A 27,189-nucleotide genomic window follows, 5' to 3' on the forward strand; every position below is an offset into this window, starting at 1 on the left:
TCCTAGCCTAAGTACACTCAAAGACTGACTGACTGACTATTAAATTCAGAATATAGTTACTTGTGATGGAGTTAACAGAAAGGATCCTGAAGTCATTGTTTTACTGAAATCTGTTCCCATTCTCTCACCATTGTGCTGCTGGCTACTGCCCTCAGAATTCATCTTCCATATACCCACAAAAACCATGGCCACCTCAGTTTCTGACCTGCCCCACCTTAGCACTGTCACACATCTAGTCTAAGTCTCAACATCTGCCATTTCCCTACAAGCTCCCTTAACTCTTCTTATTCCTGTTACCATAGTGTCTCAGAGTCCTAGTCAAGGACCAGAACCCCACTCTGCTTGGTGATGGTCCTTGCCCCAAGAAGGCTCACTGGAGGAGACTGAGTCAAGCCCCAGTTTAAACAAATTAAAAACTGGTCTAAATTAAAGCAACAGGGTGGGGCAGAGGGACTGTAAATCAAAATGGTCATTTGTTATGGGTATACAAATGGGTAGTTCTGAGTACAGAAGCCAAACTGAGGGCAGGGATTGCCGTAATAAACATGGGGTTACACAAGTTTGAGGCATGCATCATCATCATATACACAGAAATAATGTAACATTTTGTTCTTCTGTAGAGACGTTCACTTGAGAATCTCAAAGCACATTATACAAAATTAATTACGCCTCATAAGACTTCTCCAGGCAGCAGGAAAGTACTTTTCACCCCATTTTACAGAGGGAGAAATGCAGGCAAAGTGTGACCAAGTGACTTGCTACAGATCATAATGTGAGCCAATGGTAGATCTTGGGAATGAAATAAAGCCCTTAACTGCCAGGTCCATACAGTAACGAGTAGACATAGAATCATAGAATATAAGGGTTGGAAGGGACCCCAGAAGGTCATCTAGTCCAATCCCCTGCTCGAAGCAGGACCAATTCCCAGTTAAATCATCCCAGCCAGGGCTTTGTCAAGCCTGACCTTAAAAACCTCTAAGGAAGGAGATTCTACCACCTCCCTAGGTAACGCATTCCAGTGTTTCACCACCCTCTTAGTGAAAAAGTTTTTCCTAATATCCAATCTAAACCTCCCCCACTGCAGCTTGAGACCATTACTCCTCGTTCTGTCATCTGATACCATTGAGAACAGTCTAGAGCCATCCTCTTTGGAACCCCCTTTCAGGTAGTTGAAAGCAGCTATCAAATCCCCCCTCATTCTTCTCTTCTGCAGGCTAAACAATCCCAGCTCCCTCAGCCTCTCCTCATAACTCATGTGTTCCAGACCCCTAATCATTTTTGTTGCCCTTCGCTGGACTCTCTCCAATTTATCCACATCCTTCTTGAAGTGTGGGGCCCAAAACTGGACACAGTACTCCAGATGAGGCCTCACCAATGTCGAATAGAGGGGAACGATCACGTCCCTCGATCTGCTCGCTATGCCCCTACTTATACATCCCAAAATGCCATTGGCCTTCTTGGCAACAAGGGCACACTGCTGACTCATATCCAGCTTCTCGTCCACTGTCACCCCTAGGTCCTTTTCCGCAGAACTGCTGCCTAGCCATTCGGTCCCTAGTCTGTAGCTGTGCATTGGGTTCTTCCGTCCTAAGTGCAGAACCCTGCACTTATCCTTATTGAACCTCATCAGATTTCTTTTGGCCCAATCCTCCAATTTGTCTAGGTCCTTCTGTATCCTATCCCTCCCCTCCAGCGTATCTACCACTCCTCCCAGTTTAGTATCATCCGCAAATTTGCTGAGAGTGCAATCCACACCATCCTCCAGATCATTTATGAAGATATTGAACAAAACCGGCCCCAGGACCGACCCTTGGGGCACTCCACTTGCTTCCCTAGTCTTGGTTTAACCACTAGATAGGCAAGTCATGCAGTTTTCAGTTTTCCTAACCTTTACTTAGCCAGCAAGCCAAACCCTTTATTTTTAAAACCTAAGCAATTTTTAGAGATTAACAGACTTCACATTGGATTTAAGTGTAAAACTCCCCCTGAAGTCTACTGCCTGAAATGCCTACACCTGAGGAGAGAATTTGCCTGCTGGTTTCATTTGTGGGACCAGTTCTTATGATTTTCTTAGAAACCCTGCAGGAGGTAGAGTATGTCTAAGAAAACCAGACAGTAGGACTGAGTAAATGGAGCATCAATTTCCATGACAGAAGCTGTCCTTCTCGAACACTTTGCTCTGTTTGTATTTTTGATTCCCAACTTGGTTTCGTCATTCCAGGATAGTTAGAGTCCTGCCAGATTCCAGCACAGACTTTCACAATGAACTGGCTCTAAGCATGAAAGGAACTCAGTTTTCTCTTTCTCTCTTTGTAACCCCAGTCAAACCCTGCGGAGGCTGAAAGACAGTTTAGTTACTGCTTGTTCCTAGAAAACTCTGGAACAGAAACACATGGTCCCCAAAGGAGTAATCCCAAAAAAGCCAATAAACTGCATCTAGTTTGAACCAATGAGAAGGAGAGGGCTGCCATGTTTTGACATCCATTAGAACTGCCTTAGACAGTTTTCTGTTATTTGTTGGGTGCCAGTAACAAAAGACCTGACATTGTACGTACATACCAGCATTGGCTTGGTGCTGTACATACAACAGGAAACAATACCTGTCCAGGGAGTTCATCTACTTTGTAGCTGCACTGAACTCACCTTTAAAAAAAACCTAAATTTTCATGGTGAAGAGGACATCTCTGATTGCATCCAGTAGAGGACAGTTGTTTGCCTGTTATTGCAATAGCCCAGTGGTTTGCAACCTTTTTCATTTGCGGGTCCCTAACAAATTTCACATAGAGGCATGGACCTCTTTGGAAATCTTAGACGCAGTCTGCGGACCCCCAGGGGTCCGTGGACAACAGGTTAAAATCCACTGCAATAGCCCTAAAATTGCTGGTTTGCCTTTTCTACCTGGCTGTACTGATGGCTTAAGTTACACAACGAGCATCAGACACAGTGGTGGTAGACAGCCACCCTCTTGTCTGACACAGCAGGGATTGAACTGGGAATCTCCAGAGATAAAAGCATCAGCTGACACAGCTTGAGCCAAAGGGTTAAGGCTCCTTAGATGGAGGCAACAATCATATCCTCTGCGGACTGGGCAAAGAGGGAACCCTGTAACACACACTGGCCAGTGGGTGACACATACACACAGTCTAAACTGCTGCAACAAAGTCAAACACAAGGACCAGAATGTTTAACCTGCACAAAGGCCTTTAAGTTTAAAATGAAATGTAATCAAAACAGCATTTAACAGCACATGGAGCTTGCCTACCAGGTCTGGTGGCCAAGCCAAAAGTATTAGGTAGAGTTAACTTTGGCTGACACTACAGCTTTTACTGTTTAATTTCCTGATACTTAAAAAATAATTTAAAAAAAATAGCTGTATCTTGAATGTATCTGTGTTTGGGAACAGCTCCTTATTTCTTTAACAAGGGCTGTGTTTTTGCAAGCATATTTTGCAGAATTTTTTTCTTACTGTGCTCAATACAACAGCAGCCACAGCATCTTGGCTTAAGCCTCCCTTTGACAAATATGTCATCAAACATTTCTGGCAGGATATCCTTTTGCAGATAACTGAAATGCCAAGCTCAAAACAGTCTTTGCTGCTTCCACAGTCCCTTTGCCCAGAATGTAATATATTGTTTTGCACTGTTTGACTTGGGCTCAGTTGTAGAGCTCTATGGGACTCAGTTTGGCCATATATGCACCATCAGGTTAGATGGGGGTGTTGGCAACCCCTGGGCTTGGGGTTCAGATAACACCAAAAACTTAAAGTGAAGCTCAGTCCAACTAATCAAGTTTCACCTGTTCTGCTACTTCCTGATTGGGTGAGGAAGAAACTTCCCCATAGATATGTTACTGCAGAACTGTCCTTTATGGAGGTATTATGCCTTCCTCAGAAACATTTGGTACTGCTCACTCTCAGAGAGAGACTATTGGTCTGATCCAGTATGGTAATTCCTATATGGACCCAATACTATGCAAAAATGACCAACAAAGTCCACCCACCCCAAAGTCACTATTTATGGCTTCAATGAAGAACCAGGTGCAGTCCAGGTGAGCTTGAAAGGTTCACGGATAGCAATTATAAAGCATTCGAGAGTGCCCTAAACCTACAAGGGGCTTTGCAGAACACCTGCAGAGATGTTCCCTGCCCCCAAGAGTTTACAATATGAATAGATCCAGAACAACATGAAGAAGGGACAGGAGACAACAGTGCAGGTAAAAGCAAGAATGGGGATTGCTGAGAAGAAGAAAGGAGGGGAGACTGTAGGTGTGTTTGAAGGAGGTAAGAGAGGGAGCTTGGCAGGTGAGATGACAGGAAAACTCTGCCAGGCCCAGGAGCAATGTGACACAAGGCAGAAAGCAGGCAGTGGGAGAAGGAACACATGAGCATAGAGCACAGAGGTAACAGAGCAGAGACATGGGGAGAGGCAAGATTACATGGGACCTCATGGGGAAGAATGAGGAACTTGAGTCTGAAGCAGTAAGAGAGAAGGTGGCAGTGGAGGGACTCGAGGAGCGAGTGGGGGTCAAAGCAGCTGCAGAGGAATTGTGGAGGAGAATAAACTTTATGCTGAAACCTACCTAGCAAGTTTCAAGCATTGTCTGCAACCACTATTTAAATAATATTCCACAGTAATATTATATTGTATGTACACATAATATGGTATTATTATTGTTCAGTATTTATTCACTTTGAGTTTGTATTTCCCTACAATTTCACTTCCCCGCCCTACCGCTCACCCCTCAGTATCTCCTCTGCATTCATCTCTGCAACTATGTTCATTTGAAAATCGGGAACAAAATATTACTTTGTACGTCGCCTCACTGACTGGGTGCCTCATCTCTCTACGCATGTGTCTGTCTGGAGGTGTGAGATTCCCATCTCACTTAGGCTTTGGACAGTAATTGCTCCAAACTACATTCTGATTAGATGGTTGGATATTTCTAACTATGTGCCGGGTATGCACCAGCTCACAAAGCATGCACAGTTAAGACCTCACCACTGACTAACCCACACCCTAGATCCAATCTTTCCCTAATTTCAGGATGTTCTGATCGGGCCATGAGCGGCTAACTCACAACTGAATTTTAGATCCAAGGTTTTGGTGGAGGCAAATGTCTACTGAACGTATGTCACAGAACTGGAGAGCATTACAGTGCCAGCAAGATAATCTTTTGCCAACCTTCTTTTTCTCCATGCATTTACAGGTGATGATATGCTACAGTATAATAAACATGGCAAAAAGCATTTCACCCTTGTTGCTGGGCCACACAGGACTTCATACTGACAGCAAGTATAGACTAACTCCTATTGCCCATACACCTTGAGCTCAAGGAGAATGTCTATTAGCAGTGCTCTGTAGAGTCTAGGACACACAGCTGAGCTGATCTGTTTCCAGCAGGTAGAGGGAAGGGATACAAAAATGACTTTTAGTCTTGAGAATAATAAATTTGTTTTCTTTCCCAGGAAGTTATTTTTTTCTGGCACAGTGACATGTAAAACACTGAATTTTCTACGGAAAATATTGTTAAAGCCCCAACCTTTATCAGTAGAGTGTATCTAAAAAACAGAACAATCAGACACATGAGAACACATGTAACTTGGCCACGGGTGCCTTTGTGAGTTATTTGTCACACACAGCTAAATGCATTAAGGCCCATCATGTATATTCTGGTGTGGCTTATTTCTTAATTAATGTGCATGACTTCTCTTCACACAGACTGGTAGGAGCCTTCCCCCGTCCCCAAGAATCCATCACTATTTGGTGACCTTCTCTCCATTTCCCCTGTTGCAATCTAGTGGTACATGTACTGAGAGGAGAAGTATTCCAAAGCAAGGACATTGTGTCTATGCATCAAAACCCAAAACCTTGAGGGCTGCACTGGGAGCCGTTGCACAGAGCTAGGAATCCAATAACATCAGATACTGAAAGAGCCAGTGGCCCCATGTATTAACCCAGCTCAAACGTTGAGAGACAACACTGGCAAACATCTGTTTAAATTGTGGGCTGCACAGGAAATGAGATTCATCGTTTTGGAGTAAATTGATAGCTAAAATGCACCATTTAAAATAGACAGTGTTGTGGTAGCCATGTTGGTCCCAGGATATCAGAGCTACACAGTGGCCCTTTAAAAGATATTACCCCACCCACCTTTTCCCACCCATTTAAAATAGAACTTTTACCAAGCTTCCCAGGATAATGTTACCCCGTCTTTGCCAACATTTAAATGTCTCCAAAAATGAAGGCAGCAAAGGAAGTTCCATGCAGCACACTTAGTTTGAAGGAGGTTTTCCTGCTAGATAATAGGAAAGGAGAAGAGAATTTCTGAGCTCTAGTTTGTTCTTACTTGCACACCATGCTAAGAGACTTTTCAGAATCATTAAGAGACTGCTCTGCATCAAATCACATCTCCCATTTAGCTTTTCATTAATGTGTGCTGTAGACTCCATTATCTGAAATGCTACTATCACTGCCTTTGTGACTTTGTCTTGACTAACACATCAACAGATGCAGATTTCAGACATTATGGGCCTGATTCAAAACCCACTGAAGTCAATGGTAGTTTTTCCATCGACTTCAAGTGAGCTTTGATCTGGTCCCTTCTATGCACAGCTTAAAAAATGTGGAGCGAAGATAACACAGGAATTTGCCTCAATAGTCCCTGCTCCTTATAACTCCAAGTTATGCCATTAAAGTAGGCAGGGAAAGTACTTGGGGTTACACTGAAGCCAGGGACGGTGGGGGTCTGCCATCTTCCCCATGGTTTGCATAAGCCAATCAGTCCTTTTTGTACCCTGAAGCAAGTAATATTTTCCCCAAAATAAAACTTAAAATTGCAGTCATGTTCCAAACACCACAGTAAATATACCTAGCCTGCCATCCTTGGAACATGAGGCATCCCTGACTGGAAACGCTATGGACAGGGAGAAAGAGGTCATTTGTAGAAAGAAATTGCATGATTAAATGATACCGTTTGTTACTGGCTCAGAACGATCAAGCTGAGGAAGAGGGAACAAAGGACAGAATGTGAAGGGACAGCCATACAGTTATTTTCCACAGAGAAGCAAAAGGGAATGGAACAGTTGTAATTGCAAATGACCTTGGTCTTGCCTATAGCTAAGCCCCTAAGTAAGTGGAGGGTTATTTTAGGCTGAGAGAGAAAGGAGGTGAGTTGTAAAGGAATGTGTGTGTGAAAGTGTGGTGCTGAAAGGTACAGCTCCAAACCTGCCAGGAAAGGGCTAAGCTATGACACGCTGGTCTTTAGAAGGAAAGGCAAAGAAGTATAATGAGGGACAACAAAAACCTCACTGACCCAGCAGCTGGAAACAACTGAGACATACTGTCTGTATCATGGGCAGAGTGCTTCATAGCCTTGCTTCCATGAGTCAGCATTTCAGGGGTCACAGGGAAGCACAGAGAGTGGTCAAGGCGTGTGCAGGAGGAAGGGGCTATTTGGATCCCAAATAAGTAATGTGGTACGTGAGAGAGGTCGGCTGAAAGGCATGCCAGGGAACATTGGCTTGGAAAGTGTCTGAGGGCATATGGAGTTAGCAGAATAATGCACAACAGGCTATTTAAGCAGCAAGGTCAAGAAAGAAAAGGAAAAGGCCTTCCTGGATTTTCATGGCATCCTTTTGTAGAGGAAAAGCATGTTCTCTTTGTACAGTACTTTCCTGTAGAGAAACAGGATAAAGGATACAACTGAAGGATACAAAAATCCACCACTAGAGGGTGTCCACCCCTTTTCCCCACAGCCATAGACAGGCACTTCTCCTGAAGTAGTCTTCATGGGAAATACCAGAGGGACAGAGCTTCTCATTTGGGGAGAACAGTACAGGCTCAACTGACTTCCGTGCAGCTTAGCTCACTTACATGAGCTGAGGAGGGTCTGGCCCATGGATCTGTAATGCAGTGCATGTAGGCCGTGGGGCGTAAGGCGAAGGGGAAATCACTGGAAGACTCAATACTGCTTCAACAGACATGAAGAAAACACACTAGTTTTCTCTTTCTCTCTCACACACACAGAGACAGGAAAAGACAAAGGTATATTTGAAACTGTAAGGAATTAGTGTAATTTTCATGGCCCCTCCCTTATATCAACTTCTCCCCTTAATAAACATTATTTTCTTCTCCTAAATCCAGGCCTCTGGATTCTGCAGCATTCCAGTGTAGCAAACTGGAGATTCTGTGGCAGCTTCAGATTTTTATTTTTTTTTCTGAAATGTAGATTGCTATTGAATTAAATATGAAAATGAATAATGCATGGAATCAGAGAACTGTAGGGCTGGAAGAGACCTTAAGGTCATCTAGTCCTGCCCTCTGCACTGAGGCAAGACCAAGTAAACATAGACCAGCCCTGACAGCTGTTTGTCTAACCTGTTCTTAAAAACCACCAGTGACGGGGATTTCACAATTTCCCTTGGAAGCGTATTCCAGAGCTTAACTGTGTATATAGTTAGAAAGTTTTTCCTAATAACTAACCTAAACTTCCCTTGCTGTAGATTAAGCCCATTACTTCTTTTCCTATCTTCAGTGGACATGGAAAACAAGAGATCCCTGTCTTCTTTGTAACAGTCTTAACATATTTGAAGACTATTATCAGGTTCCCCCTCAGTCTTCTTTCTCAAGAAAAGAGGATCTTTTTAACCTTTCCTCACAGCTTCGGTTTTCTTAGCCTTTTATTATTTTTGTTGCTCTCCTCTTGACTCTCTCTAATTTGTCCATATCTTCCCTAAAGCGTGGCTTCCAGAATTAGACAGTACTTCAGCAGAGACCTCACATATGACACTCCTGTTAATACACTGCAGAATGTTCTTAGCTCTTTTTGCAACTGTATCACACTGTTGATTCATATTCAGTTTGTGATCCACTATAACACCCAGATCGTTTTCAGCAGTACCACCACCTAGCCAGTTATTCCCCATTTTGTAGTTGTGCATTTGATTTCCTGTCTTCCGAAGTGAAGTACTTTGCACTTATCTTTATTTAATTTCATCTTGTTGATTTCTGACCAATTCTCCAATTTGTCAAGATTGGAGGAGAGAATTAGAATTTAAAACAAAGGGACCTCTTCCACCATGGTGTCATCCACAGATTTTATAAACACACTCTCCACTCTGTTATCTAAGTCATTAATTAAAATATTAACTAGTACTGGACCCAGGACTGACCCCTGCAGGATCCCACTAGATAACCCCTACCAGTTTGACAGCAAACCATTGATAATTACTCTTTGAGTAAAATCTTTACCAAATATGGGTGCATAATTGGTTGAATTTCATCCAGACCATATTTCCCTAGTTTGCTTATGAGAATATTATATGGGTCTGTGTCAAGAGCCTTACTAAAATCAAGATATATCACATCTACTGCTCCCCCCCACCCACTAGGCCAGTGACCCTGTCAAGGAAGGAAATTAGGTTGGTTTGGCATGATTTGTTCTTGACAAATCCATGATGGCTGTTCCTTATAACACCATTATCTTCTAGCTGCTTACAGATATCCAGTGTTCTTCCAGGTATAGAAGCCAGGCTGACTGTTCTATAATTCCCCAGGTCCTCTTCGTTTCTTTTTTTAAAGAAAGGTAATGTGTTTGCCCTTTTCCAGTCCCTTCACCTGTCTTGCATGTTTTCTTGAAGATAATTGCTAACTGTTCTGAGATTGTTTTGGCTACTTCCTTAAGAACCCTAGAATTAATTTAATTGGGCCCTGCCAAGTTGAATACATCTAAGGCTATGTCTACACTTATCCAAGTATTCTTTAACCTGTTCTTTCCCTATTTTGTCTTTTCCCTCTCCCTGGTGTTAATCTTGTGTTAAGTATCTGATCATAATTAACCATTTTAGTAAGACTGAAGCAAAATAGGCATTAAAATTTCAGCCTTCTTATTAGCTTTCCTTTCCCACTTGGTAGAGGACCTACACTTTCCTTTATCTTTCCCTTGCTTCTAATGTATTTATAGACCCTTTTCTTATTGCCTTTTATGTACCTTGCTAGGCATAACTCATTTTGTGCCTTAGCCTTTATGCTTTTGTCCCTACATGCTTGTGCTATTCTTTTATACTCATCTTTGTCCATGTTTCCACTTTTTGTAAGATTCCTTTTTGATTTTCAGGTCATTAAAGAGCTCCTGATGGAGCCATGGCCTCTTACTATTCTTCCTATCCTTCCTTCACATTGGGATAGTTTGCTGCGGTGCCTTTAATATTGTCTCTGAGAAACTGACAGCTCTCCTGAACTCCTTTATCCCTTAGATTTTCTTCCCATGGGGTCTTACCTTCAAGTTTTCCGAGTTTGATAAAGTCTGTATTTTTGAAGTCCATTGTCCTTATTCTGCTGCTCTCACTCCTTCCTTTCCTTAGAATCATCAAATCTGTCATTTCATGATCACTTTCACCCAATTGCGTTCAGCTCTGAAACTAATTCCTCCCTGTTAGTCAGAATCAAGTTTAAAATAGCTGTTCCACCTCCCCGCGCCCCCATTACTTCCTGCACCGTCTGAAACAAAAAAGTTGTCCCCAATACATTCCAAGAACTTACTAGGCATTCTGTGTTTTGCCATATTACTTTTCCACCCATGTCTGGGTAGTTAAAGTCCCCCATTACTACCCAGTCCTGTGTTTTGAATATTTCAGTTATTTGTTCTAAAACTGCTTCATCCAACTCCTCTTCCTGATTCAGGGGTCTATAGTAGACCCCTACCATGACTTTGCCTGTTTTTTCCACCTTTTATCTTCACCCTACCCTTGTGTTGTTCTATTTTATATTAAAATCAACTTGTTTTGTGCTGTCCTGAAATTTGTATTTTCAGTGTGCTGAAGAATCTTGTATTGAAAACACATAATTGCAATGTACAGTTTCTCAATGAGGAAGCTGATTGTGTTGGTAGCTTGTTAGAAGACAACCTGGGGTTTTTGGTAGCAGGGTGGAAGATAGCTGGAGTTTTGGACTCTTGGAAAGATGTGTGAGGAAGTTTGGGACTGTGACATAAACATATTAGCTGGATATTTCTGCTGACCTGATCAAAAATTCAATTGCTGACAATATTAACATTTTAACTGACATCAGTAGATCCCTGTTGAGATGAATGGGGAGCAATTCATGTGTCTCAGACCTATTGTTTCAGGTTCTATGAAAACTCAGGCAGGAATACACTGCATCAGGTACCCCCCCTTTCACGTTTGGAAAGTTTCTTTCATAACCATATAGGATTAGAAATTTATGGTTTTTAATGCAATCTTAGATCCTGCAGCAAAATTCATGAATTTCTGAATGCACAGGCTAAAACCAAAACCAAAAACTTACTATAGAGATATCTATTAAATTCCATAGATTTTTAGAAGAATTTCTATAAACACTATCATTAAATTCTATAAGACTTTCACATAAAGAAAAAGAATGGTTATATTTCACTAGTGTCAGTTGTATATATACCAATGCACTGTGTATATATATATATATTTTGGAGAAAAGGGAGTGCCCCAGGCAGCTCTGAGCTTTCTTGGCTATTTGCTTGTTTTCTCTAGGTCATCAAAATAAACACTACAACTAAATTCAACAGGGCATAGCAGCACATCTATTACAGCTACACGTTTCCCATCAGACTCTACCACTTTTTAGGCACATTTGGGATTAGAAGCAGAGTCTGTGGGATCATTTATAAACAGGTGGGTTAAGGAGCTTCAAAAATGTGTACACTGAATAAAAAACAGACTGTTTCCTCTGAGTGGGATAGGATACTGGTGCCTGAATTCTTGTTAACAAGGTGCTACATTATATAGGAACCAGGCCTCAATTCATGGAAAATGTTCACTTTCATCATCATTATCATCTAAACAATTTATGTCACAAATAAAGACATGTTTAATACATCTCCTCATGGCAGATTTCATGGCAAACCATAATTTGAGATTGGTTGTCTTTTTAAAACAATTTATTTCATCCTCAGTTTTATCATATGAGAAATTTTCAATGTATAAGGGGAAAAAACTCATTTGGCTTTGATAACATCGAACTTCCATGTAAAAATGATTTTAACAAAACCACCAAGCTTAAATTCTCCAGTTTCATGCCCTTCATAACACCTGCAGAATTACAAAGTACCAACAACTTACAAAAACTTCTCACTCGGTGCACCTTGAAAGTGAATTACAAAAATTACTCTTCCAAATCCCCCATCAGTAACAGAATGGGTTTAGGTCCTTTCCTGCCCAGGAGTGAAAGTCAATGGGAGTTTTGCCATTGACTTTATTGGGGCCAGGATTTTACCCCAGATGAGCAGGGTCTGAGAGGATTGAAGAGACATCAATCAAGTGCTCAGCCAGCATTCTGAGTAGCAACAAATGGCTTTGTTGGACACCACATTGCACACTCATGCAAAGAAAAGCCTGTGGCTGGACAGGGAGAGGATGGCTCAGTGGGTACGGTGTTAGCTTGGGAGTTGGGCGCAATTCCCTACTCTGCCACAGATATTCTATATGACCCATACCAAATCACTTAGCCTCTCTGTGCCTCAGTTCCCCCATCTAAAAAAATGTAGAGAATAGCACTTCCCTACCTCACAGGGGTGTTGCGAGGATGAACAGATTACAGACTGTTAGGTGCTCAGATATTCTGGTGACAGTGACCAGATAAATACCTAAAGTAGGAAGAATTATGGATCATTCCCTCAATGAAATTTACAAATATAGGGCCTTTTCATAAAGCACTTACACACAAGTAACTTTACATACGAGTTGTCCCTTTGAGGTTGATGGTGACATCCCATTCGCACCATTCTGAAGTCCATGGGACTACTCACGTAATAAAGTTAAGAGCTACAGGAACAGGCTCATATTCTCAGGTTAAAACCAAGCATCCTTTACTTACCTGTCCATACTTGATCTTCAGATTATTTTCCCCTGCAGGAAATGTCCTCATCACCAAATGCCTAAAGAAATGCAGGAAAATGCTCTGGGCTTTAAAGGCTCAATGGAATCATGAACTCAGGCTTTGGCTGGAAAGTATGAGAGGAAATAGTTTTGCACATACAGTACTTACTTTTAATCTGTACTTTTACCACCATATCAATCTAGATATACATCCTGTTGCTCATATGGGAATTTACACAATATTCTTCGGATTATTAAAAATATACTTTCGTCTTTAACTAGAGACATTTATTAGTTCCACATTTCACTAACATTAATTACTGCTGGGAGCCATACATTCATGACTCGTATGCACTAGAATCAGGCACTTGTGTAAACTTAAAATTCAGTCTGTCTTGATGTTGTTATACTCTGCTTGAAACTATCCTCTTCATTCAAAATAAAGAAAGTCGATTACTACCTCTTTCTCAGAGAATTTTTTTAAAGAAATCATTGCCATTTTGGTCAATCATACAGAAATCAACATATAAGGAGCTCCCCCTTCTAGTCTGATACAGCAGTTGCTTAAAAAGGAGAAAAACAAATGCTCTCAGAGCGGCTTGCATTAGTGATAAGGTTAAAAATACAAAGAAGATTAATGAATCATGAAACCATGAGATTACAAACCACGAAGAGAAAAAACAATGGAAGGAAAAGTTAACAGTGTCTCCTTAAATCTTTCTGGGGATGTGTATGGCTATGATATTTTGGAAGGATTTATTCCTTAATTTGGGAATTATTTTAGGGCTAGGTGATAGTGAGGAACTCATTATTAGGGCTTAAATTGGATATGATACAGGCAGATGATGTCTGTCCAAAGACTTTTTATCTCTATTTAAAACAACTTTGTTACTTCTAGCATGACTGCTTCTCAGAAGAGCCAAACTGCAGCTTTTGTTTACATGGATTAGAATGAGACCATCAAATTTATTGTCACTTATATCCTACAGCAGGATTCATAAGCCAAATCTCTAGAGGTTAAAGACTCTTCACTGGGCATAGTCAATGTAAGTCTTTCTATTGACTCCAATGAGCTTTGCTTCAGGCCCTAACATGCTGACTAATAGCTGGTATGAATAAATAGTAGTAGGGGTGAAAGTAAAGTTTCACTGATGGGATTCATTTCTGCTATGCAAGGTTTATCGTTCTTCCTGCCATATGTTTTGCTTTCCATAAAAGTGAACAATATTAGAAATTCCACTTCATACAGGAGGAATCTGACCCCAAAAAGTGCAAAGCTTAAGTCGACCATTGGCTAAAAGCCAGGGCAGTGTTTTGCTGTCTGGATCTAAAGCTGAATGAATTCATGCTCTCCGAGTCAAATCGTGAAGTGTTGCCCTTGCAGACATTTGCTTTAAATGAGCTATTTGTTGACATTTTTTCTTGTAATGCAGGGGGTGGAGATAATTCAACTAGTCTACCAAGTTACAATAACATATTCCTAACGCAGCACCCAAATCATGTTTCTGCTGCTTATTATAAAGACCTAAGACAACATTTTAAACATACGTTTTTCAAAGTCCAAAGTATTTGACCCTATTTGGAGGGGAGGAAGGGTTGAACTGTTTGAAATACAATACTGCTCGTAATAAGATACGTAGTGTGAGCACCTACTTTGGAATTTATTCTGTCACTATGTAATACCTTGGGGAGCTGTGGGCCCCTATTTAGTGTACCTTGTATACCTAAAACTTATTTCTTTACTATTATCCAATAAAAATCCTTTCATTTCCATATAATTAAATTTCTTCTGTTTTCTTGGCCACCAAAGAGGCCTTGGGCAACCTCTATCATATGGCAGATTCTATTCCACAGATAGTTACAGTAGCATGAGTTTATGCCAGTGGTGCACAAACTGGGAAGCATGCAAGAGAGTCTCGGGGTGGCACAAAGAAACTGGGATCCTGTAGGTCCCACAGGCCCCTCGGGATAATAACGGGAGCAGGATAAAAACAGAATGGGTATGGCAGGGGAGCACAGGAGCAGGATGAAAAGAAGAGTTCCCCCATGCCACTTGAATGCCCCAGCCAGCAGCTCTCTGGCCACCCAGCAATGAAGGCAGCACTGCCGCCAGCAGCAGCACAGAAGTAAGGATTACTTCAGATTACAAGTAAGTGTGTGTGTGTGGGAGGGGAGGGGGATAAATTCCCTGAATGGTAAGGTGGGTGTGACCGGAAAAGTTTGCACACCACTGCTTTATGTTGTACTTTGCCATGCTTCTACTCTGTAGGTTTCCTCAGATCTCAATCTGATCATATACAAGGTTCTATGGTGGATACGCATCTCTGTACACCAACGTCATGTGTCCTTCAAGAAAAACAGACAATGAAACCTAAGGCGGAAGGTCTTCATGGTTACAGAGCTTTTGTCCAGAAGTTTGCTGAGGGATAGGACGAGCTCATCTTCAGAAAAAAAGAGAGAGGAGGCCTGAGACAGCAACTGGATAGGTCTCATAGCCTTTTAGCATCTGCTGTAGAAGGCAGTGTGATTCGGTGGGTAGGGCTTTGGCCTGGGACTCAGGAAAACTGAGTTCTTGGTGGGGGCCTCTAAGCACTATTTGTAATACTGACATGAGCAGAAAACAGAAACCCCATCTACTTCCTAATATTGTTATTATGCCTCCACTGAAAAATGTGTTGGACAAGACTCCATCGGCAGATGGGCCTATACACTATAGGATATTTACGGCTGGAAAATAGGATCAAATATTATTACATCAAGTTGCCAACATTTTGGTGGAAACCCCCAATGAGAAAGGATGCCTACTCTTCAAAATGATATTTTTCAAGTCTCAAGATCTGGTACAGTAACTTTGTCCCAAGGCAGTGGAACAAGGCAGGCAAACTATTATAGCACCTATGCCAGCTGGTATCTTGGAAACAGTGAAGAAAGCCTAAGCAATTGATTAAATGGTTCAAACGTTTGGACATTGCTGTGTAGAATCATAGAACATTAGGGTTGGAAGAGACCTCAGGAGGTCATCTAGTCCAATCCCCTGCTCAAAGCAGGACCAATCCCAACTAAATCATCCCAGCCAGGGCTTTGTCAAGCCAGGTCTTAAGAACCTCTAAGGATGGAGATTCCACCACCTCCATAGGGAAATAGTGTTTCCTAATATCCAACCTAGACCTCCCCCATTGCAACTTGACACCACTGCTCCTTGTTCTGTGTAAACTAGTCCATTTCTTTATACAATTGATCAAATGGATTATTGCCTTTTAGACTAAAGAAAGAGACAGAATCTCCCAAACTTTAAACAAAAAAGTTTTTAAAAGTTGGAGAAAATTCAGAAAATCTTACTGATTTATTTTTAATTCTATAGGTATTTGCCTACTTCCCAAAGATGTTATGAGGTTTCAGCAATGTTTGCAAAGAATGTCATGCTCCTCCGATTAATAGTGCAAATATTTGAGTCTAATAACAGTAAAGTGCTTCATAAAGAGAGATATAGAATCATGAACTCCATTTTGGGAAAGGGTAGATGGTCAAGGTTAGGCAGTGAACCAATGGCGGACTAGGAACACACCCAAGTCTCCTGCCTCCCAGATTGGTGTTCCATCAGAAAATAATGCCTCCCTATTTGCAGACAAGCGAGTGCCATCTTCACAGGTACAGTACCTGGCTCCGAGAAAAGTGGGGCACCAGGCTGTTAAAATGCATTGACTGACATCGTATTGTTGCCATGCCAAGAATGGAGGATTTGAATGATCACTCTGCTCTTTTCGGCTCTGATCCTGCCAAGCCCCTGCATTCTTGTGGAAGTCACTCCAGAATCGGGACCTTTAAAAGCAGTTTGCCATAGCAGCACTTCTCTTTAGCATGTTAGAGGCCGAGTTCCTGCTGAAGAGAGAGACTTTCTTCTAAGTGGCAATGTGCATTATGGAAAACTATTCTGCAGTTTAGGGATTCCCGCCTTCACTCTCTGATTGCCTGCAGAAAGAAGAGCAACAGCAGCTTTACAGTGAGGCGCTGCTGGGGAGCACGGATCACTTACATGAATGAGGAGCAGTGGTCAAACGATCACTTATTCCAGAATATAAACGATGTCCGTGTGCTTTCTATGCTCGCCTCGTTGATAGGATTGGTATTGCCATTCTTTCCATGTCTGTAGTATGCTGGGATTTTAGCTTATTTGTCAAAGTGAAAGGAGTTGGCACGCAGATACATTTCTCCGCAGTTCCCAACTTAAAAAGAAAGGCACCCGGGACCAGTGGGTTGAACGGAAAATGATGGTGATTTCACTCTATTCCATTAAATAAAATGTAATACCATTCAACTTGAATTGAGCCTTTGGCATTCACCCAAACATTGCAATGTCTTGCATTAGAAAGCAAAGAAGATGTGCTTCATGCATATGTACGAGACAGTGGAATAAAACAGGAGTTGTGGGGAAGTTAGCCACAAAGCTGTATGTAAGAATTGTCAATGAAAGCTTTTCTCTGCTACTGTGGAGAATAATTAAAAATGCCAAGATTTGAGGATACATGGCATGTGAGGAGAGCCTTCTAACTTCCTTCAAACCAGAAAATTAAGTGAACAGTCTGAGAGTTTAAGGCAGTGTAAAAATCAGGAAGACTTTTTTATGATTTACAAAAAATGGTTTACCCAGACTACAATACCCTAAATTAAATAGGATGGAGACCTCAGCTATCACCTCTTTTTATCATTAACTATTTAGTTATAACTTTAAGATGGTAGCTTAAAAGGAAGCCATGAATATTCTTATACACTTAAAGTATCATCACACACAAACATGTCAGCAACATTTGCTAAATACGCAGTTTATGTTCACTGTACAACACCTCATTAAGGACCAGATCAGCATTGCATAGCTCTAATTCTATTAGCATTGCCCTTGAGTTCAGCGGGATCATTCATCGAGAAAGGTGTGAATAAAGGTGTCAGAACCCAGTCCCAAATTGACAGCTGTGTTTACAGATTCTTTAGGGTGCTGCCTATTTTGAACCAGTGAATCACTGCGATAAACATGCCTTTATTTGTAAAAGGTATTTTTGGCAAAATATGAAGCCCTCATCAAAAACTGCTCTCCTTCGTGCCACACCTGAAGCTTTAAATCCAAATCACCTTTCAAATTACTCTGGCAAAAAAAGGGGCAGGCTGAACTGTCTTCACTGGTGAAAACCACCGGTCTCTCATGCCTTGTTAAAGAAAAAACAACCAATGTCTGTCAGACTTTCCAAAACAAAATAATAATGAATTGCATGGAGCAAAATTTAACCCTGGGCAGTCTATAAGCACAAGGTACCACTACCTACATCCCACTTTATTTCTCCCCTGAACTTCGCACACAGTTAGTAAATGAAATTGCAGCCTCACAGAGAATTTGAGGGAGAAATGCGTACACCGGTACAGAAAGAGTCACCTTCGTTCTAAACTCCTAATCAGCCACTTGGTTAAAAAATACAATGCTATCAAAATCTTTGTTACCGAATACTATAATTACATACAAATCCACTTGGCCTCATGTAATACGGAGAGTGAATAAGATTACATATTGCACGTTTAATGAAAACAGACAATGTCATCATAAAAGACATTTTTCTTGTAAGCAGCAAAGCCCTTGGTATCATTTGCCAGAATTAGTGCCTGATCCTGCAAACACTTATGCAAACAAGTAACTTTACTCATATGGACAGGCAATAGGCCAGGTTGAGAGCCCTTTTCTCCGCTGATGAGTGGCTGCTCGCACAAGTCGTCCCACTGAATATTCACCACTGAGAGTAAGGGACTCACAGCAAGGCCCACTCGGACTTCATGTCAGTAAATTACTCAGGTGCCTAAGGCCTGGTCTACACTGTGGGGGAGAGGGGAGAATCTATCTAAGTTACACAACTTCAGCTATGTTATTCAGGTAGCTGAAGTCGACGTACTTAGATCTACTTACCGCGGTTTCTTCACTGTGATAAGTTGATTGCTGACGCTCCCTCATCGACTCCGCCTGCACCTCTCGTTCCAGTGGAGTACCAGAGTTGACGGGACAGCACTCGGCGGTCAATTTACCACGTCTTCACTAGACACGATAAATGTAGACCCCTGCTGGATCGATCGCTCCGGAGGTAAGTGTAGACATGCCCTAAATGTTTGTAGGATGGAGCCCTTAGCTTTCTGATTGTTACTGTACTAATATGGGATAATATGGACAATATAATATGCTTCCACACTCAACATTATTTAGAAAGTTATAGTATATTAGTATAGTATAGTGAGGTTTAAAAGGTCACCTGCACCATCATTACCACCAACCTGCCAAGATCAAGGCTGTCAGGTATATAGGCCTTGATCCTTGCAGCTACTTTGTGCAGGTGGAGTGCTATGCTTGAAGTCCACGGGGCTCTGTGGGGGTGAGTTTCAAGGTACCTATGGAAAATTGCAGGCCTCTTACCCTGGATCTCATTCACTTCAAGAAACACACGTTACTTAACTTGTTTAGCTGAAATTAACCAAAATGCTTTTTTAAAAACCACAGCTATAATTTTTAAGGTGGTAGCATGGAGAGAAGATTAAAGTACAAAGATAGGAGGGCCTTAAATAAATACTAAAACATGCTATTAATGCTTCCTAAATGATCCAAGGGACGTATTGGGACATAGATCCTTTCACCAATGGGTCATTAATTCAAATCAGGTCCAGGTCACTAAAAACCAAATGTTCTCACCACCTGATGGCTGTTTAGTAACCCATTTGAAAGGAGCTGAGTATCACTGTCCACTTTTAGTGGACCAGTCAGCATCTCAAAACTCACCATCACAGTTAATGTAACCCAGCCTCCCTTCCCTCCCCACCCCGCACTTTCTCTCTCTCTCCCTGCTGAGAGGTAGGGTCAGGCCAGTGGGGGTGTTTGGAAAATTATCAGGCTTAGCAAAGTGATGTTAAAGATGGAATAAGCAAAAGGCAAAGTAGTTAGGCCGTAACCAGGGCGGGGCAAGCGGTGCAGCTGCTCAGGGTGCAAAGTGGGCTGGGGGACAGAAAAATGACGTAAAAGATGGGAGGGGGTAGAGCCCTGCAGTGGGACTGGGATCCCGCTGGTCCCACCAGACCCACTGCCATAATAGTGGGAGCAGGATAAAAATTCAACCAACAATGTGGGAGCGGGTGGGAGTGGGAATTGTTGGGTCTCCCGGAGGGCACCCAAAAACTGAAGCACCCAAAAAATCACTCATCACTTTTGAAAGTTTAGCCGTAGCTTCAGAATAGAGCCTCCCTTGTAAGACAGTTCAGTTTACTGTCTAAATGCCATCACCCAACTGATAAATGATAAATTAGCTACTTCTACTATTGTGTTCTTAGGGCCAGATTCTGATCCTCTTACTCATGCCAAGTAGTACTTTAGTAGTCCATGAGTAATCCCATTGGCACAGGACCATTTGAGACATAAACTGCCATGCAGTAGGAACAAAGTGTTAGAACCTGATCTTTAAATACTAACAAATTATTCTATGGTCACATCTTGCCAGTGATTTTTAGACAAACTGATTTCAATGGGGATTACTCCTGAGAGTACAACATGACCCATTAAAACTTGTGCAGCACAGATTGCGTGACTGTTCTAATCTTGCAGTAATTAAAATATCTGGAATAATATAGATGTATTTCCCCACGTTAGCGTTAAGGCAAATGTACACATTATAGCAACCCAAAAATAAAAGAGAGGGGGAAAACCCATTAAACACATCAAAGAACATTTCACTACCTCACAGCACTTCCATGGCTGGATATGGCGACGAAATACTCTACAGCAAGAAGTCTGTATTAACCAAAATAAAAAATGCACCTGAAACTTGCCGGAGGTCACATAACTGACCATCTGACCGAGGGGTTTATTACTGTGTTTTGTAAATCAGACCCACATGGTTGTAGACAGGCATACATATGCTACAGAGCGCAGTTTCTTGAAGGCAACATTTCTCATGGGGACTGGCAGGTGTTCTGTTCATCAAGGCTGTTATTACCCCAAACTGGGCTGTGGCATGTGTCACAAAGCCCTTTCTGGGTAGCACTGGACACTGGCCCCACAAATTAGCATAGATGGGCTTTAGGTGGTCTGATTGGCAGGCTTGAATTATGTCTCTTTATGGAGTGTCCAGCTGGAGAGATGCTGTGATGATGAGGTCTGTCAACAGGGAGTCCCACTACCTTCCATTGCTGGCAGATGGCAATCTACCCACCCAACCCTTTTGAGATTTTTTTTCAGGCTGGAATTCTTTGGTTCTGGTGCAAGAGAGTTGGTTAGGGTGGTGGTTCTGCATGGCTTGGAGCTAGTCAATTTGGTAGTCATTCCATTGTACCATATCTGGGATCAGGAAGGAATTCTTCTTAGGTGGCAATGATCCCATCATGAATTCTTCTTAGGGCAGATTTGCCAAGCCTTGTCCTTGATGTGGTACACAAATAAAGGCCAAATTCTACATTTGTAGGCTCCCACTGACAGCAGTGGAAATCCTGAATGCACAGCCGAGGGCAGAATTTGGCTCTAAAAGCCTAATACTTCTCACCCTCCCATAAATAGTGCCAAAAAACCTGAATATTTTTAACGTATGAGTGGCTAAGAGCAGCCAAGTCTATGCCACACTATTGCTCTGAAGAGAGGGAAGCTACCATTTGGATACTTTGTGGAAGACAAGAACTAATGACAACACTTTGCACTTGAGGGCTTCCAATAGGAGGATCTTTAAGTGGTTTCCATGTATTAATTAATTCAAACTCACCAACACCCTTATGAGGAATAGCCCATTATTCCCATTTTACAGATGGGGAAGCTGAATCCCAAATTGTTAAATGACTTGTCTGTGGCACATCTGGGAAGAGGGTCCAGGTCTCATGACTCTCAGTTCTGTGCTTTACCATTCTCTCTTGTCAGACCAGAAGTCAAGGGATATATATACCAGTTTAATATTCCTAGGCACAAAGATCATAAAAACAGTCCTAACCTCCAGTAATCCATATACTTCTTTCTACATACTAGCTTTTCAGAAGCACATTCCAGGAGCAAACTATAGTTTAGACTCTTAGTGAAATAAAGTAGATGAGCCTCCCCAGACATGTACTCCACAGAGAATCATTTGTCCACCTGTGCTTATAGCTCAGCATCTTCAGAAAACAGACTCTTCTCTCAGAGATACGATGGGGAAAGAGGGGTTTGTGCTTACAAGTCAGTTATGGGACTACATCACTGTGCTTGCAAGTTATTCCATCTGTAACGGATAAAATATTGGAGAGCATTCTTCCATGAATAATACAAAGGCTTAACGTTCAGCATTAGTTGAACCTTTAGTTTACTTCACTGAGCTAACACAATTGAAACTGCCTCTGAAAAACTTGCAGGGCAGAGGACTGCCCATCTTCTCCTAAAGGTATGGAATCCTTTGCAGGGACTGCAATGCTGTTTCCTAGGAACTGATTGGCCAACTGCCATTGCAAAATGAAACTGACTAGACTAGAGTGTTCCTGAGCTTCCCTTTGCTCTCCTGCCTTTGATGTAACACACTAGTTGGTAACCTGTGCAGTCTGTTCATATGCTGAAATGATGCTACACAAACCTGATCACTGTTTGAGCTCTAAAATATTTAGTGAATGAAGGGACTCCAATAGATTCTTTACGAGCTTTTTAAAGAATGTTCTCATAGCTTTACACAACTAGTTTGGATAGGATGGAGCACTGTCATAATGGCTGCAAATTCACCAGACAACAACAAACAAAAGGGCAATAAAGAGGGAAAAAAATGCACGAAGCCAAAAGGTGTGCCCCTAGGGACTGACATTTGCTACAATCTTATTTAAAATAAAAGTAAACCGCATTTTAATGAAATCAGTGAATGCTGCTGAATTGGGAGGTGTTGCAAACACCAGTGAGGGCAGAGAAATAATAGGTTAGACACGTGGAGAAAAAAAATAACTAAAAGAGATTCAGTGCAGACTAATACAGCTGGGGAAAAACAATCCAATGGGACAAAGATTCTGGGAAAACAGGAATGGCCCAGGAGGACTGGGGATAGTTAAACAGGGACAAAATAGATCTTGTACTTTGGGGCTTCATACACAGAAAAAAATCAGGTCACAGGCCAGGGATGTGCCAGTCCCCCTGTACAGTCCTGCAAGATCATGCAGGAACCTCAATATGTCAGAAAAATTCTAGGCTTGATTCACCCCGGTGCTGCAAAGAGGAGCATCTTGCATCTGGAGCACAACATTCAGCCCCAAGGCAGGTGGCAGGGCCTTCTTCACAGGGCTCCACTGGGGAGTGGCACAGGTGTGCGTAGAGCTCCATAGTAAGCCTACTGATGGAGGCCACCCAGAAGATATGCTGGTTCATCTCATCAGTCCTGGTGCCACGCCTTCCCTAGGGATGGCCCACCCACTGTCAACTGCATTGGCTCCATTGTGGATTCTAGGCCACCTGGAGGATCAGAATCACTGACTGTTTGCACTGCTGAACCCAGCCCTGGACAGAGTTCCTGCTGCTGGGAATGAACTGGGTCCACTGACTAACTGAAAGGAATTCAAGGAAGAACATAAAAAAATGACTGGAGGGATAAGCTGAGCAGGAGAAAGAACTAAAGCTGTTAAAGTTGGTTAGATAATAGCTAAAGGTAAATACAATGACAAGTATCTGGAGGGCGTGAACACCAAGGAGCAAGAGGAACCGGTTAGGATGGTCATTAGGAGTAAAGAGAATGAGTAAAGGAAAATTTAAGCAAAATAGTCAAGGAAAAATTAGATCTCTCAGACTGCGAAAGAGTCTCCCATAGGAGGCAGCAAAATCCCCATCTCCTGAATCTTTTAAATCAACACTGGATAAAGCGCTGGAGAATATACAGTAGAATGTATTCCTATGCTGGGAGGGGAAGGGATGACGACATAACATGTCTTTGCCATATCTAGTTGCTAATGGCCACATTCACTCCCAGCCACATCTGTGTAACCCCGTTGACTTCAGTGGAATTGCACCAGTGCAAACGAGAACAGACATTTACTCATGCACTTAATTTTAAACATGTCAGTAGTCCCAATGAAGTCAGTGAGACTACACACATGCTTAAAATTCAGCACATTCATAAGCATTTCTAGGATTAGGGTATAAAATTATAAGGAAACCCCACTCACAGCTCTGTCACAAAAGATAAATTAATTATGAATAAATAAATTGTGCTTATCCTAGAGCTCATAGACATATCCCTCCTTTATTATTAGTAGTAGTTATTATTATTAGCATTATTGTACTCTTAGTACTTATGTATATCTGTACCCTTTCAGGCTAGCACTTCTTTTTTGAATAAGTGTTCTTGCCAGTTTCTTTAAATGTATATGAAAAGACATTACATGAAATAGAAGCAGCTAGGTTACTACTACACGAATTCTGCAGCCCTTCCCAGGCTCATCCATCTTTCCCACCATTCTTGTTAAGTTTTGTCCTTTCAGTTTAACTAGTATCCTTGCAGAATTTCCAAGAAATGCTCTACTATGCTTGTGGGATTTTCTTCTTAAGAATATTGACTTAAATTCTTGCTCCCTGTCTAATCTTTCCAACAAAGCAATGTGCATTTTTAAATCCTTCAAGCAAAATAATTACAAAGATAATCCAGCACAGTGTAATCAAACTGCAGGGTTCTTTATTTTCCTGGACTTTTAATTTAATTTCGTATCCTGTGGTCTCCTAAAAAAATATTAGGATATCATCTCTTTATTGTTTCGATTACATGGCTATATGAAATGAGGAGTGGCTAGTTTTCTTCCCGTTCACTGTTACACCATTATACAACATTGCTTAATTTTAAATGACTCTCACAGGGGTAGGTCTCACTTTGACGAGCAGGTATTTTATCCTTAACTCCCACTGGCAGTAGTGGGAGCTATGCATGCAAAGTCTCCTGCCCAGCAATGATAAAAGAGGCTCCTTAGACTTTTATGGAGGAAAACAACTTCAAAGGGTGTGGTTTTGATTTTTTTAAAATGCATTCGTGGGATTAGATGTTATCTGACTTGGGCTTCCAAGAATTCCCATTCACTTCAGTGGGACTACACGTGCTTAAAGTTGGACACGTGGTTAAGAACTTTGCTTTACACCAGTGGAAATCAGGAGTAACTCCAATGAAGTTAAGGGAGTTACACTAGTTACAAAGAGTGTGAGAAGACAATTGGCTCCACATTCAGCTGGATAATGTTAACCCGGATTGACAAACTAAATGCTGACTCTGCAGTACATCCTAAAGAACCAATTCAAGCCCCATTCTGGCTCCAGGATCTGCATGCTCCTATACTAGCAAGTCCAGTGCAGGCCTGGAGCCTCGAGCCTTCCATTAAAAACATCCTGCCCTCAGCACCTAGATATTCTTTGTTGGTTAGTGTGAACAGGAGCTCATTGGTGGATCTCAGCTATCACAGTAATGCATGGAGATAGATGAGCTCTTAAACAGCTACGCCTCAACTCTTACAGGGCTTAAGATCACCACCAACACTTCATATTGCAGTCAGGAGCAAATAGACTAGAGCAGTCTTTGGAGCAGTGATATAGCAATGCTTGCCCTAGGGAGCATGTTAAGTAGAAGAGCCATTATATTCTTCACTAGCTGTAGCTTCGGAGTGGCCTTCAACACGTATGAGCACAGGGAGATAATGCCTGGAGGTGACACAAGCCTGGATCTGGATCAGACAAAGACTTCTGTTCATTTTCTCTATTCCGAGTTATCAGAGTAACTGATCTCTCTCCCACAAACACATACACTGTAGTTAGGTTGGGGTACCAGCAGAATGATAAAACACAAATTCAAATGGGAAATAAGGTGCAAATTTTTAACAGTGAGGATAATTTACCATTGGAACAACATACCAAGGGCTGTGATAGATTCTCCATCACTGGCAATTTTTAAATCAAGGTTGGATGTTTTTCTAAAAGATGTGCTCTAGTTCAGAAGGAATTAATTCAGGGACATCCCATAGCCTCTGTTATGCAAGAGATTAGACTAAATGATCACAGTGGTCTCTTCTGGCTTTACAATCTATGAACAATGAGTAGCGCCCTACCAAATTCATGGCCATGAAAAACCACGTCACAGACTGTGAAATCTGCTCTCACCCCGTGAAATCTGTAGAGTATAGGGTAAAAGCACAAAAGACCAAATTTCATGGGGGGAAACCAGCATTTCAAATTGGGGGTCCTGACCCAAAAGGGAGTTGGGGGGGTGGGGGTCGCAGGGTTGTTGGGGGGGTGGGGGTCACAGTATTGCCACCCTCACTTCTGCGCTGCCTTCAGAGCTGGCTGGCCGGAGGGTGACGGCTGCTGACTGAGGGCCCAGCTCTGCTGGCAGCAGCGCAGAAGGAAGGGTGGCAATACCACACCAGGCCATCCTCACTTCTGCGCTGCTGCTGGCAGCCTTCAGAGCTGGGATCCCGGCAGGCAGCCGCCGCTTTCCAGCTATCCAGCTCTGAAGGCAGCACAGCTGCCAGCAGCAAGACAGAAGTCAGGGTAGCAGTACTGCATTCCCCCCCCCCCCCCGCCCCCAATAACCTTGTGACCCTCCCCAGCTCCCTTTTGCGTCAGGACCCCTACAATTACAATACTGTTAAATTTCTGATTTAAATAGCTGACATCATAAAATCCTATGACTGTGAAACTGACCAAAACGGACTGTGTGTTTGGCAGGGCCCTCACAATAAGTGTGTGCCTATGGTCTCAGACAGATACGTACTCGGGGCAGCTCCTGCTGCCATGGATACACTATTTTTAATGTGCTAGTTAGATCAAGAGCTAGTGTGAGTATGTCTGTCTGCTCAATCACACCCCCAAACTCAAGGTGCTGACATACCCTCAGAAATCTTTACCCAAATTCTTTATTCCAATACAGAAAAGCAAAATCCTACCACAAACCCATAAATGTTGTCGGTTTCCTGTAAATTCCTTTTTGACTGATTGTTGTTTTTTTTTAAGTGAAGATAATTGACTACCTTTTCCGAACAGGACCATGTGAAGACACCAGTATAGGCATTCTCCCCATAAGTAAAAGATTGATTATTTTCCACTGGAGGAAGATAATCCCATTGGGTTAATGGAGCAGATAAAAGTAACTATTCAAGCCACTGTAGTTAATGTTTGCTCCAGAAATTCCCATATACACCAGGAGTTAATAGCTTCCAATATATTATCAGGTTAATAACCCAAGAGACTAGCACAATGTTAAATAATTTTTACCAGGAAGGCAAACCAAACAAGAGGAGTGGCTATTAGGCCATAGTATGCTGATTATAAAGGCCAATTCCTAAGTCATATC

The 27,189-nt window shown here is 42.0% G+C and overlaps 1 protein-coding gene across 6 annotated transcripts in view; it reads right to left on the bottom strand.

Annotated features, from left to right (window-relative positions):
- Positions 1 to 27,189, bottom strand: part of GRK5 (G protein-coupled receptor kinase 5) — a 229,624-nt gene that overhangs the window by 192,937 nt on the left and 9,498 nt on the right. For 2 of the 6 annotated variants that reach the window (XM_075131058.1, XM_048857810.2), the window contains exons 2-3: positions 18,813 to 19,001; positions 12,867 to 12,927 (exon numbers count right to left, since the gene is read on the bottom strand). The exons of 3 other annotated variants lie outside the window; for them this stretch is intronic. The gene's annotated coding sequence lies outside the window, so the exon portion shown is untranslated. The remainder of the gene's footprint in view (positions 1 to 12,866; positions 12,928 to 18,812; positions 19,002 to 27,189) is intronic. One more of the 6 variants, XM_048857811.2, reaches the window with a different exon arrangement.

The sequence above is a fragment of the Caretta caretta genome, chromosome 7 (genome assembly GCF_965140235.1).
Source record: "Caretta caretta isolate rCarCar2 chromosome 7, rCarCar1.hap1, whole genome shotgun sequence".
NCBI classification, from domain to species: domain Eukaryota; kingdom Metazoa; phylum Chordata; order Testudines; family Cheloniidae; genus Caretta; species Caretta caretta.